At 42.5% G+C, this 14,954-nt stretch overlaps 1 long non-coding RNA gene across 1 annotated transcript; it reads right to left on the bottom strand.

The window, feature by feature from the left end:
• Positions 1–10,097: 10,097 nt before the first annotated feature.
• On the bottom strand, positions 10,098–12,599 carry LOC109197398 (uncharacterized). The gene is made up of 3 exons (XR_002058520.2): positions 12,492–12,599; positions 10,498–10,646; positions 10,098–10,112 (listed from the first exon to the last, which is right to left on the bottom strand). It is a non-coding gene; the product is annotated as an uncharacterized LOC109197398 (long non-coding RNA).
• Between the last annotated feature and the right edge of the window lie 2,355 nt (positions 12,600–14,954).

The following is a 14,954-nucleotide window of genomic DNA, read 5'->3' as shown; positions in this document are numbered from 1 at the left end:
AAGGCGGCGGACACAGTTACCCCAGCGGAGCTTTAAAATATGGCAAATGTAAAATTAAAATGATGAAAGGAGTACATCTGACAAACCGTTTCCCATCAGCAGCAGAGAATTACACACTTAACGTCTGCCCATTCCAGTCTAACCTTATATAAGCTCATAAGCTTTTGATTGCTTTCATTTGCATTTATTTCCTGATGACATTGCCGCTTCGAGGCGCGGCTTTGCATTCAAACGGATGAATCGGATGCTGCGCTTATCGGGAATACTTTAGCTGTTTTCCACCATTCTGTTCAAACCGCGTTGGCCTCCAGTCCAGGAAACAGCATCATAAACAAAAACGAGAGCGCTGACCTACAGTCGTGTTACACCCTGCATCTCAGCGATAATAAGGAATGCTGTCCAGGAAGGAGAGGCTCATTACTATTTCTCCAGGCCGGGCTCAAAGAGGAAATTTTCTCTTCTTCGGTGGTGCACATGAGTAACGTGGCAGCTGTGGTCACACAGCCAGGTCGTTTATTTCACACAAATGAACGCTCCTCGCCTCATCTCGATGCTAAATTGTGTGGGTTGATCCGCTTAACGGTCTAACGGAAGCAGGGATATTGGTATTAATTGCACGCCAAGTCTGCACACACCCTCCCTCCACACACACACACAAACACACGCTTCTCATTGTCTTCTTTACCCACTCTCATTATTGTTTCAATTTATTCATCGCTTTTTTCTTTTTACCATTATTTTCTGTCTTAATTTTAAAATTTCCCTATAATGACTGAGATTACAGCCGAGAACGGAGCTTTTCTCATTGAGGGGAAGACTTCTGAGCTCCTTCCACAGTCGTCATTTGGCATCATGATGTTTCTGCAGCAGCTAGAATTAAACAGATAAACAAACAGTACCAGCTCAGAAAAAACCCAAACGCAAGATACCAACGGAAAATCTCAACATGCACACTTTAGCTGCAGGTCCTGTTGAGGTTTAAATTTATAATCTGAATGCGTATTTGCTGGTCATATTGCTTTATAGAAGAAAGGTCTAACTCTGTGCCAAAAAGTCCTGACAGGAAATGATATGCTTTTGCAAAAGCATGGTAACTGCATACTTTTGCAGAGCATAGGACCAGAAAGTGAAACCAACTAGGCTGTTTGATCGAAACTTAAAGTGTATGTGACGTAGAGCAAGTATATAAATACCTAGGCTTCCGTTTGTATTTCAGACCTGAGGTTGTGTTTGTTGTGCTCGGGTCTCCATATTCCGGAATATGTAAAATAAAGATCATTTTTTAAAGTTAAAAGACCACTTTGAGCCCTGTGTCTTTCTTGGCCCTAAGAATCCAAAGAACCGGATTTAATAGTCCACACACAAAGTCTGAAAATGGAAACAAACACAGAATATCAGGCACCAGTTTTGCTCTCTGGTTGAGCAGGCGACCATTTGCCACAAGGTTCGATGCAGCATTTGATTCTGAACCTCGACTCTTTGCTGTGTTTTCTCTTTCTCCTAACTTGCTTGTCTGACTATTGTCCATATTGAGTCCATAATTACAACATAATTACGTTAGATAAATACAACCAACATTTCTACCTCTATTTATATAACTGTTCAGTAGCAACCAGCATTCCTACCGCTTACTCAATGTGCAATACCACCAATCAGATCTCACCTTATACTGCACTGATCCTACTCCTTACACTGTAGCTGTAGATATAGTTATATATTTTGTTTCTGTATATAATGTGTGTATTACCTCTTAAACTTATTTTTATCTTTATTTATCTCATTCTTTAAATGTTGAATGTAAAAACCTACAGCTGCAAATGGAGAGATGCCAAGAAAATAAAGATCGATCTATCTATCTATCTATCTATCTATCTATCTATCTATCAATAATTCAGGCAACAGTCCTTAAGAAAAAAATAAATGAAAGACAGAAACTACGAGGAATATGTCATCCAGTTGATTTGTCTAAAACTGATTTCAAGCTCTTTATAAAACCAGGAGGAAGTCAGTGGGAAAAACAGAAGGAAGTGCTGGAAGTCTGGACAAACAAGAGGTAGGAGATGATACAACAAAAGGAAGCTGGAGAGTATCTGTAAGGTGAAGATGCTACAATATTAGAGACAAAACTCCAACAAGCAGACGACCCCCTGTGAGTGGGAAGGTGGTGACTGTGGGGTGAAGAACTCCTTTTTTCACAGGAAGAAAGCTCCAACAGAAGCTGAGAGCGGACTAAGATAAAGAGCAGGAACAGTGGAAGCAACATAAATCACACTGAGAGATGATATGAGGCATAACGCGACAGAAGCAGTGGACGTGGAGCGTTCTGATTGGCTTTAAGCTTTCTGAGCGTTTAGGTTTGATCAGATTCAGGCTTTGACTTGACTTTTTTTACCTACATTTCTATAAAGTCAAACGAGTCATGCTTTGTGCTAGCGGGCTGTTTGGCAATCACCCACCCTCAAGGTAACGTTTGGATAAAGATGCATCCTAAAAAATGATTTATTTTGTTGCTGCACAGCTTTTTATCATGTTGTCTGGATAAACCAAAAAGAGTAAAGCACAAAAAGACAGGAGAGAGTTCAATAACCGTGTGCTGTGATACGGCGTGTGCTACAACCTGCCTCTTTGCTTCAGCAGTCCCAGCAGGTCGCCTATTTCCTGTTGGAGTTTGTTAAATGGAGAGCTAATTTTAGGGCTTTGCTTTGAACACAGACAGCCGAAGTGCCAGGGCTCATTAAGCAAGACAATTACACGTGTGTCTCAGTACAATGCCGCTACCTGATGTCTGATTTGGTTCAGGTAAATTACAGCAGGATGGAGGGGATGCAGGCAGCAGCAGCCTGTCAGACAAGTACACTCACCAAGCAAAAGACACATACACACACGCACACACACACACACACACACACGAACACGCACGGTCACATTCTAATATCTCACCACTGTGCGCACGAAGAAAAATAGATTACAACGGATGAGAAGTCAATTTCAATCTGCTATTATCACCGTGAGATGTGGACTGTGATTGTGTTTTAGTGTAATGTACACTGAGAGCGCGCTTCATCAGCAGCACTATTACACTTAAGCTAACACCACACTGCAAAGAAGCGCTTCCCTCTGAGGACAGCGAAGGATAAAGGAACGTGCAGAGGAACACAGTTTAGTATTGATCTGCAGTCCCAGGAGAGCTGACCTCGTGGAGCCCAGGTCACTGGGTTTCATTGGCTCCTTTACTCAATTACTCCACAGTTTTGTTTCATTGGATGGTTTAACATTAGTGTTCACTTTATGTGAGAAATTGTGTTAAATCTACACTAAAATCCAACTGGACACAACTGATCAATACTCCTTATGGCTGCTCTCTGGTCATTAACTGCCATTTTCAGAGCAGGATGCACACAAGATAAGCTCGGGCAGTAACACACCCTCCATACTGTAGTTCAGGGGTGGGCAACTCCAGGCCTCGAGGGCCGGTGTCCTGCAGGTTTTAGATGTGTCCTCGAACCAACACAGCTGATTCAAATGGCTAAATGACCTCCTCAGCATGTCTTGACGTTCTCCAGAGGCCTGGTAATGAACTAATCATTTGATTCAAGTGTGTAGACCCAGGGTGAGATCTAAAACCTGCAGGACACCGGCCCTCGAGGCCTGCAGTTGGGGACCCCTGCTGTAGTTTGTACTGACATGTGCCAAACTCAGCTGAGAATTCTGTGGTAGTTTGATCAACAACCAAATTTTACTGGATTTATACTTTATTTAAATAGATGTTATTAATTATTTTGTGACATGTGTGAATTCAGCATAGAGCATGAATGCATGCATGCATCCATCCATCAACTTTTTCATGTACTCTCTGATGTACTCCCAGACCAAAGAAGTTATATGATATGAAGTAGAACTTCTACTTCTACCCTGGAACATGATGAAAGAATAGAGCTAGAAACTAAACAATCTAATAAGAATTCATAAGCACAAGAAAACATAAACAACTCAGAGAACCTAACCCAACTTAAACCAGGTTCAAACAGTCCAAAACATAAACCTGGGGTCAGAGACCCAGGGCTGTGACAGGACCTGGTCTCCTTTTTAAACAACATTTAAATTCCAGGACCATCTTCTAGCTGTGATTCCTCCTGCATGTGTACAGCTGACCCAGCAGCCTGGAACAGCCATTTTCTTCATATTCCTACATCAGGGAATACTTTCCATTTCAACAACTGTAGTTTGCCGATATATTGATCATTATTTATGTTGTGCAAACAGGCTACTTTACTTGGCTTTTATAATTAACTTGATGTTTCTTTTGACTCCTCATTTCCCACAATCCCTTTCCTCTGTGTAGCGCTAGCCTGGCCCAGACGCACAGCAGACACATTAAGGGGAAATACAGCAGACTGAAGTAAACGGGAATAATCCCCGAGGTGAGGAGGGAACCCGTATTTACACGATGCTATACAAGCATCCATCGAATGGAGCTGAGGAGCAACATCCCTCAGGGGAGCTGTTTGCTTTTGTATGCAGAAGCCTCTGCAGACTTGTGTTATTGGATGTATGCAGGAAGCTGATACGCTGCTTTGGGACGGGTGTTAAAAACAGAGATGTTAAGGTGGAGGTAGCTGCAGCTGTTAGGAGGCGGTGCCAGCTCTGTTCTGTGCCCTCTCAGGTCTTTGGTTAATGATCGCTGGAAGCCCAGCAGAGGGGACCATATGCTACATCTGAGGCGTGCAGAGGGAGAAGTTAGCGCTGCCGACTCCTTTTTGTCTTCCCCACGAGCAGATCAGCAGCCAGCTGAGTCAGTGTTTATGGTTCGGGCTCCATTTGCTGCTGGTTTACATACACTGTAAAAAAATATGATGTGGTGTTTGAACTGAAAAATCTCAACGAAAACATTCAGCCAAGTCAAAAATATCAGCTCGTTGATTGGCCACTGCAGCGGTTCTCAAATGTGCTTTTTACAGGAAAAACATTTTAGTCTTCCATCCAACCAAAAAGAAAAGAAACAGAAAAAATGAACATAATGCATTTTAGATGACATAAGTATTACTTTATGTAGTTTAAAAGTTTGTGTAACACTGTATTATAATAAATGTTAACACTTAAGGATTATTAAGGTATTAGTAAGGCCTCAAGTTGTCATTTATATCTTTAGCATCCCTGATAAATCATTTATAAATACTTATATTTTATTCATTCAGTCTTATTTACACAGTTCCAAATCACAGCAACAGTCACCTCAAGGTGCTTTATATGACCGAATTATAAAATGCTCTTAAATTTAGATTTACTTTCTGGTGTGCTTCGAGTGCACAAGGCGTTCCCTTCATCACTGTTAAATACTTCACATGTAACTTGGTGCTCAGGGTGCTCAGAGTGCACACACACACACACACACACACACACACACACACACACACACACACTATGAGTACAGAGAGTTGGAAATACAATGTGATGCAAATCAGCTCCAAAACAACCAAGAAAGTGTCACATAAGGACTGCAGAGACTCAAACGTGGCACATCTCTGTTAGGTTCCTTCTTGCCTCCTGTAGCTCTCTGTGTGTTTCCTTCTCTGCTTCCTTGTCTCCTGGCTACCTGACTGGCACACCTCATCTCTTGCTGGGGTTGGATGGGTGAAAGCTGTGAGCGCAGTGATAAAACTCTGGCTCAGTCTGGCTCTTCAGCTCTTCACCGAGTCTTCACCCAAAATGTCGGAGCCAAGCCCCACGATCTCAGTGTTTTTGATCCAATGAAGTAGAACATAACTGAACACACAGTGCTGGAGAGAAGGATGCATCCTGAATTTGTTATTACATTCAGCCAAGCACCTTTCTGCAGACAGCTTGGGTTTGATTGGAGCAGCCAGGATTGGACCCAAAAGCAGACTCGCCAGGCAGGATTTAACGCAAAAATTCAGCTTTATTGCTGGACTGTCAGAGAAATGCAAAAGCAACCTAAACTGTGAGTCTTGAAACATAAACGAACACACAGAAACTCACAGCTAGGAATGAGGGAGAACGGGACACTGGACAGAGGGAAACAGAGGGAATAAATACACGGCACAACAACGAGGCAACAGGAAACACACGGGGAACACAGCTGAGAGAAATTAGACATGACAAGACCAGGGAAGCAAAACTAAACACACTGAACATGGAACACAAGACCTTCACAATAAAACAGGAAATGAAGGGCCGCAAGACTGACACATGAGTTTGACAGAGGAGTGGAGGAAGGACAGACGAGAGAGAGAGGAGACATGATGGGACGGGAAACAGAATAAAACACAAGGAGGGAAACAAAACGCAAGACTCATACAAACACATGAACACAGAGAGAGACAGGGGGAACCTAATAATCCAAGAACTGAACAGGGAGTTTAAGAAACTCAAAATAGAATAACTGGGTCAAAATGCTGGGTCAAAAGGACCCAGAACCGTGGCATTGATGTGTTTTAAGTAACATTTCTGCACAGAACGTTTATTATTACTCCTCTGGTATCAGACCGTCTGTCAAAAGACAGTCTAATACATTTCAGATCCCATTACTCACTGAGCCTTTCAGTGACTGATACTGACTTTATGAATACCTGCAGCCACACGGCGTGGTTACACTAACTTTATTAACATGCAGACGGGTCAGGATCTCAGACTGATTCTCCTTCAGCTGCCTCTCATTGATCTCATCTGCCCACAGAGGCATGTGTGTAAAATCTGCGCTTTCACTGTATTATTAGGTTAATGCGTTACTCGCTCCCTGCCTGCCTGCATCTCTGCATGTGATCATTGGTGGATCACCAGCAGAACTTTCCAGTCCCATCAGTAAAGAAAAATAAAGGAATTTCATGTTCCCTTCATCATCAGCTCTGTAGTTCTCTGTGGCATGCTGGACATCAGCCTTTGTGCCAAATCCTGATTGACAGATGTCCATTCCTGCCTTATCTGATCTCTGTAGTGATTACAGTTTGCTTGACTGAAAGATTCTGGAACAGATTAAGATCTGGGCAGATGCCTGGCCACGGATTCAAAATGTTAGTTTGGTGATCTCCAAGTTTAATGATTACTTTTGTTTTGGGACATGATGTCACCAAAAGAAAAAATGTTGGAAAATGTTGAGATTTTGACAAAAATTCTCTGGGATCAGTGGCTCGTTGGGCTTTGAAGATCTTTTTAGTCGGTGAATCCTTAAAAGGTTCTTGGACAGGCAGAAGGCCACAAACTGCTGCAAACAGTTTGGCATCACCAAAGTTATACCGTGACCATGTGCAGCTTCAGTTCAATTCAATTCAATTTTATTTATATAGCGCCAAATCACAGCAGCAGTCGCCTCAAGGCGCTTTATATTGTACAGTAGATACAGAGAAAAACCCAACAATCACATGACCCCCTATGAGCAAGCACTTTGGCGACAGTGGGAAGGAAAAACTCCCTTTTAACAGGAAGAAACCTCCAGCAGAACCAGGCTCAGGGAGGGGCGGGGCCATCTGCTGTGATTGGTTGGGGTGAGAGAAGGAAGACAGGATAAAGACATGCTGTGGAAGAGAGACAGAGATTAATAACAGATATGATTCGATGCAGAGAGGTCTGTTAACACATAGTGAGTGAGAAAGGTGACTGGAAAGGAAAAACTCAATGCATCATGGGAATCCCCGGCAGCCTACGTCTATTGCAGCATAACTAAGGGAGGATTCAGGGTCACCTGGTCCAGCCCTAACTATATGCTTTAGCAAAAAGGAAAGTTTTAAGCCTAATCTTGAAAGTAGAGATAGTGTCTGTCTCCTGAATCCAAACTGGAAGCTGGTTCCACAGAAGAGGGGCCTGAAAACTGAAGGCTCTGCCTCCCATTCTACTTTTAAATACTCTAGGAACAACAAGTAGGCCTGCAGTGTGAGAGCGAAGTGCTCTAATAGGGTGATATGGTACTACAAGGTCATTAAGATAAGATGGGGCCTGATTATTTAAGACCTTGTATGTGAGGAGCAGGATTTTGAATTCCAATCCAAGAAGCTTCCAATCTTCTTGTGTTTGAAATGGTTGCTCTAAAGACGGGGACCAGGTCTGTGAGCAGTTTCCGTACTCAAAGAAACTTTTGTGCATCAAGACAACAATGACACAAAGTCCATCTGCTATGAGTTTGCAACTGAATTGGGTCAAGCTGGCAATGAAGCATTATCTGTTCATAACAACAATGAAGTGCAAGAAATTAGCAGAAACCACAGATCTGCTGCTGCCTACATAATCAGAGACTTACATAAACTACTTACATCCAGACTCCAGCCAAACATCTGAAACGGGAATTCAGAAATCCTTCCACGGATTGTGATGTAGTTGCTGCAACTTGTGTTCCCTTGTGTAAACAGACTGCCCACCAGTGCACTCGGCTCATTCTGATTGATTGTAACATGTTAGCATTCTGCCTACATTTGTATCGACGTGGGTCTCGCTCACATTGGCCACGATGCTGTGTCTTCGTAGTGGCTCACATTCTCCAGTCTAGCGTTCCTACAGTCGTTGCTGGTTCATTCCCAGGTTCTGCTCCATGATGTTGCCTCAGCAGTGGTCATTTTTATGTTTTAAAAATATGCATTCCTGCTGATGCTGATTGCATTCAGTTGTTCTTCAGAGGCAGGTTCAAGCGTTGCTGCGAGCTTTGATTCAGAATTCCCGACCGGCCGTGCAGCCACATGCATTTAAATAATTCTTGTTTGATAAAGCAAAGAAACAGGGGTCCTTTAATGTTTTGTACTCTTCCATAAGCAACACAACCAGTCACAGGAGCTTATTCCGTTTATATGTGCCTCCTGGAAATATTTTACAACACTCTTGAAGTCATAAAGGCCTTTTGAAGCCGGCACAATCCCATAAAAAGCTTAACATCCGGTGTGGGATTGTAGCACGGAGGTAAGCGGCACAATAAAATGTTTGCTTTATAATGCCAGTGCTCGTTATTTATGAAAGTGTTCATGATCTCAGAGGCAGAGGTGCATGCTGACAAAGGCCACCCATCACAATGCCATGTCCACTCAGACATGAGCACGCAGCGGGGAAGTGTTAGGTCATGTGAACACGTCGGGCGGATGGATGAGTGCTTACAGTCTTTAATCGTCATTTTTCACCTTGATTTTTGGACTGGAAGGGTCAAGTACCTGCACATGGTTCATTTGGACTTATCGAATGCAGACTTTATCAGCTGCACAGTGAAATTAACGCCATGCTCATTTTTTAAGAGCAAAGCTCCTCTAAAACCCTCACACACACAGAGTAGCGTTGCTTGCGGATTGCAGCAGCTCCATATCATCCAATAACAGACTGACATTAAAGCCGCACTCGGAGGGGATTTATTTGTCTAAGAGGAGATGGGGTGATTTGAATATAACCTGCCCTGGTCACCGATTTTAATTACCTCCAGTATCTCCGTGAACCGGCTGCTCCTCCTGAGTGAAGTTCCTGTACTTTAAAGTGAAGCCTGGGTGGTTTCATCCTCTTTCACTTTATCAGCTCAGTGTGAAATTTGACTTTTATTTTAAAAAAGCCTGAAGCCTGGAACCTGTTAGCACCAGCATATGGGCCTGTGTGAAAGCCAAACCGAACCACAGATTTAATGAACACGTGAATCATTTTAACATTAGACCATGATTACTTTCAGAGTTACAGATGTACACAGAGGTCAGCACTTTGACTGTTTTCCCAGCAGAAATCCATATGAAATTTTCAGGGCTGGAAAACATTTAAGCTCGGTTAAAGTGTCTGAGTGAGTGTCCGGACTGCTGTGCCTACAGCTGTAAGACTGGGAGACCTTTCTGGTTTGACAGTGTAGTGCAGGGGTGCCCAATCCCAGTCCTCGAGAGCTACCGTCCTGCAGCTTTTAGATGCATCCTTGTTCCGACACACCTGAATCAAATGAATGGCTTGTTATCAGGCCTTTGCCAAACTTGATGGCATGCTGAAGAGGTAATCAAACCATTTGATTCAGCTGTGTTGGAGTAGGGATGCATCTAAAAGCTGCAGGATTGTAGCTCTCGAGGACTGGGATTGGGCACCCCTGGTGTAGTGGTTTACACATTCACATAAACGCCCCAGCCAGATCCCAGCGGGAGACACACATCAGGAAGGACCTGTAGCATAAAAATGTGCCAAATAAAAGTTCTTATCAGTTTTTTTAAGTTTGAGTTTAATTGCAAGAATACTTTTTTAATTACTGCACAGAGAAGTCAGATAAGCCTTTGCCTTTTATACTAAAACTTCTTCTTTCTTCCTTTGTGTAAAAAAATAGCTTTCCTGTTGGATTCTGAACCTCATGCAGATGTTCTCTTAAAGACACGTTACAGCATATTTCTGTCAGTTTAGGTTGGGCTGCTGGAAAATGTTTGCTTACAGATCAGTCTTTGTAAGAACCAACACTAGTCACCAATCATGCTCATATTAGATTTTCCCTGATATCTATTTTCCATCACTTTTATTTCCTGATGAAATCATTCCAATGTGAATTCCAAAGTGCACCTTTGGTGATATTCTGGCCCTCTTTAGCTGCAGCGTATTATCCACAAGCTGTCCCTTGTCAGCTTTTCTCCCTTCATGTTCCAGGTTTCCATGGTCCTACAGTTTGGAGGTTAGTTTAGCCATGGTTTCCTTCTGCATTCTCGTACAGCCTATAATAAAGAGCTTGGCTTTTGTTTAAAACTACTTTCTGTCAACATTTCAGTTGAATTCAATTCAATTCAATTTATTTATATAGCACTCTTCACAGGAACAAAACCACAAAGTGCTTCACAGTAATATAAAAACAGAAATACATAAAATACATTAATAATCAAACATACAGCACAGATCTAATTAAAAGCCAATCTAAATAAATGAGTCTTAAGCTGCTTTTTAAAAGAATAAATACAATCAAGGCAACGTAATGATGGAGGGAGAGCATTCCACAACCTGGGGGCCAGCGCTCTAACAGATCTCCTCTGGTCTTAAAATGTGTTTGTGGGACTACCAACATTCGATTCGATGATCTCAGGCTGTGAGAGGGAGCGTGGGGTTCTAAAAGATCAGAAATGTAGGCTGGGGCATCACAATTCAAAGCTTTAAAAGTCAGTACCAAGATTTTAAAATGAATTCTGAAATGTACTGGAAGCCAGTGTAATGAACGTAACACTGGTCTAATGTGCTCTCTTTTTCGTGTCTTAGTTAAAAGCCTTGTAGCAGCAGCTGGACTGACTGGAGACGGTCAAGATTCCTTTTGCTCAAACAAAGAAAAATGTTACAATAATCTACGCGAGATGAAATAAAAGCACGAATCACCATTTCTAACTCAGATTTAGACAACAAAGTTGGCAGTTTGGAGATGTTTCTTAGCTGAAAAAGGCTGTTCCTAATTAACTGTCGAGAGTGTCTAAAGACATGGCAGAATCAAAAACAACACCGAGATACCTGAGGCTCGGCTGAACAGATGATCCAAGAGAACCAAGATGCTGTTTGATTAGAGATATCTGGCTGTCGGGGGGAACAATCAATGTTTCTGACTTCTCAGAGTTCAACTGTAAGTAGTTGTCACCAAGCCACTGTTCAATGGAAGCTAAACATTTAATTAAAGAAGACAGTTTATGGACTTCCATCGGCTTAAAAGAGCAGTAGAGCTGAATATCATCAGCTGAAACCACTCCAGAGCCAGACCGGACACACCGACTACGTCCCGGAGCCTGTTAATCAGGATGGTATGGTCAACGGTGTCAAAGGCAGATGTCCAGCAAAACCATAACTGTGAATGCTCCGGAGTCAGCTGACATCATAATGTCACTAGAGACTTTAAGTAATGCGATTTCTGTTGAGTGACTTTTACGGAAACGCGACTGAAATTTGTCATAGATTTCATGTTTTTCTAAAAAAGCAGTAAGTTGATCTGCAACTGCTTTTTCCAGAATTTTTTACAGTAATGGGAGCTTAGAGACAGGCCTATAATTCTTAAGCTGAGTTGGATCCAAACTGCTCTTTTTTAATATGGGCTCAACAACAACATGCTTACAGAACCCAGGGACCACCCCGGTTGAAAGAGAGGCATTGCATATTTCTACAATAGGCGGGCCAATGACAGAGAGCGCATTTTTAAACAGCCCAGCAGGGAGAATGTCGTTTGCACAAGTGGTAATTTTCATTTTATCCAGCAGGAGTGAAAGGTCATGTATGGTCATTGGGTTAAACACTGACAGTAAATGAGGGGGAGGTGGCCCAGAGACACAAACAGACGGTATTAAAGAACCAGTGCTCATACGGACATTATCAACTTTACCCACAAAGAAAGTCATCACTCTCAGATATAGAGGTCGCGGGTACTCGGTGGACCACGGGGGAAACAATTGAGTTCATGGAGTCAAACAGTACCTTGGAATTTCTCTTGCATGATGAGATTAACTGAGAAAAATATCCTGATCTGGCTGTTTTTATGGTTTCTTGAAGGGAAACCCAAAGCTAAGATGAAAAATAACACAGGAATGGTCACTTACTTGTACGTCCTTAACAGAGACATTGGTTATGTCTAAACCAAGAGAAAACAGTTTTTCTCTTGGCTCAGTTTTGCTTCCTTCCTGTCTCGTTATGTTGGATTAGTCCCAGCTGTGTCGCCCTCCTGTTTCCCATTCCCTTGGTACTCCCTGGTGTATTTAAGCCCTGTGTTGTCCTCTGTCCATTCCGTGTTGTACCCTGTGTTTCCCCGTGTTCCTGACAAATTCCTAATTCTCTGTTCCTGGTTAGTTTTCTAGTTTGAGTTTCATGTTTTTAGTTTTGTTTTCTTGTATTCAGTGTGAGAGTTTTTCTCAGCAAACACAGCTTCAAATTTCAGTTTGACTTTTTGTGTACAAGTGTGGGACTCGGGTCCTTCATTATTCCACAGCACAAACCATGACAATTTCAGGTGTCTCCATTTTGGTCCTTTGTCCTCATTCCACACGATCTGCCGCTGCAGACCATGACACACACATCAGTTCACGGATTTCAGGACCAACAAAATCACCTTCTTTTATCTTCACTTTTCTTGAAACCAAACTTATTTCTTAAATGTGAGAATTTATCCCAGGTGTCCGATACCTGAAGCATCATAACTAAAGCTGAATGTGCAGGAAGGAAACAAGTTTTCAGCTTTGGAGTAGCCATGAAAATTGGTTTATGTTCAGGTGAAAGAATGCCTGTTAGCCAGTGGACTCAGTCAAGTCATTTGAGAGCCAATGGCCGCCGCTCCCTGAGCCTGGTTCTGCCAGAGTTGCTTCCTGTTAAGAGGGAGTGTTTCCTTCCCGCTGTCACCAAGCCCCTGCTGATAGGGGGCTGTTGGATATTGGAGTTTTCTCTTCACTACTGTGGGGTCTTTACGTTACAGTAAAAAGTGCCTCAAGGCCACATTTGGCGTTATACAAATAAACTGAAATATTTGACTCTTTGGTTCAGATTTTATGAAGCCACGCAACATTCATGCAAACTGGGAACAACAGACAATGACTTCCACAACATCAACAGTGATGAGGCATGCAGCGAAACACTGAAAGAAAGGACCAGCAGACAAAGTTTCATGTTACTCACGCGTCACATAGAGATTGAACTTCCATCTGTTGCTGCAGCGAAAAGGCCGAGCGCTGATTTTTCCACTAAAGCTAATATTTATCGCCAAGGCTGGGGGTCATGTGTGAAGTGTTAGAGCTCGGACTGGCCTCGGACAAAAAAGCTGCTACCACACAGAGAGCGGCAAGCGGCGATGAATCATCCTCAGACACTTGGACAATCTGTTCTCAAAGGCAGCTCTGGTGTTCCCCTCAGTCAACCCCACTAAAGTAAAAGGAGTCTGTAAAGAACTCTCAGGCAGAAAGCGACAGCAGGCCTGATGACTGCAGTATAAAAAACTGCTAAAGCTGCACTTTGATTCCTGGATGGTGTGGTACTGTCCTCTCTGAACTCTGGCACACACATAAAGCTAAAATATGAAGAGGAAATAAGGAAAAAAAGCTCATTTTCTCCCACCTGGTTAGTTTCTGCCCTGATGTTGAACAAAAATGGTGGAAAGCTGCCGACTTGATGATCCTGAGAGCGTACGGCAGTGATTTAAGAGTGGAGTCATTACTGACAAGTATCAGGACTTTATTACAGCTGAAATGCAACAAGCGTGTACTGAATAGGGAGAATTATGGTGGTTCACATGTTTTCTCAGGCTGCGGATATCTTTGCTTAGCCAAGAAAAATCACAAAGAGCCGGTTAACAAGTGAATGTTCTAACCCTGAAATCACTTTATTTCTAACTGAATGCTCAAATTCACGTCTTCCTCCTGCACAGTCTGCAGTCTTTGCTGCCTGCTGCACCACTGAGCCTCCTCAGCATGTGGGAACAGTAAAATCTGACTGAACAGTAGATGTGGCTCTTCTGCTTTGGCTCCCAAATTGCTCTTCAGTTAGTATCAATCTTCTATTTTAGCCTAATTTGGCAAATATGAATGTTTGTGCTCTTGGTTAGCAATTATTTTTATGGATTTGTGGGGTTTAACCCTTTAAAGCCGGTCGGAGCAGGCACGCTCCATTTTGCGTAACTATTTTTAAATTCCTGTAGAACCGGAACCACGTGAGCTAGCGCAATAATTTTTTTTGCAGATCACGGTCACGGTTTCCTTCCACATAGCTTTGCAAAAATTGCATAAAAAGCACTTGCAGCAACAAAAACATAATATTCCAGAAAAGCTTTGCCGATCCGATCAGCTGTTCATAACACTTCCTACATTGAAATAATGTCTGCGCGAACAATCGCATGTCCGCCAAACCGGAAGTGATGTCATTTTCGCAGAAAAGGTCGTTTTTTACTTATAGGCCTTATAAGTCTACACTGGTGTTTTTAAAAGTCATGTTTGACTTCATGCTTTTCTGAATGGTTTCTGGGATGCTTAGAACTCAAATTGAACTGCTTTAAATAGTTTATTTTGATGCACATGCTGTTT

Source organism: Oreochromis niloticus, linkage group LG5 (genome assembly GCF_001858045.2).
Source record: "Oreochromis niloticus isolate F11D_XX linkage group LG5, O_niloticus_UMD_NMBU, whole genome shotgun sequence".
In the NCBI taxonomy this organism is placed as follows: Eukaryota; Metazoa; Chordata; class Actinopteri; order Cichliformes; family Cichlidae; genus Oreochromis; species Oreochromis niloticus.
This window is presented reverse-complemented; position numbering and strand designations above follow the sequence as displayed.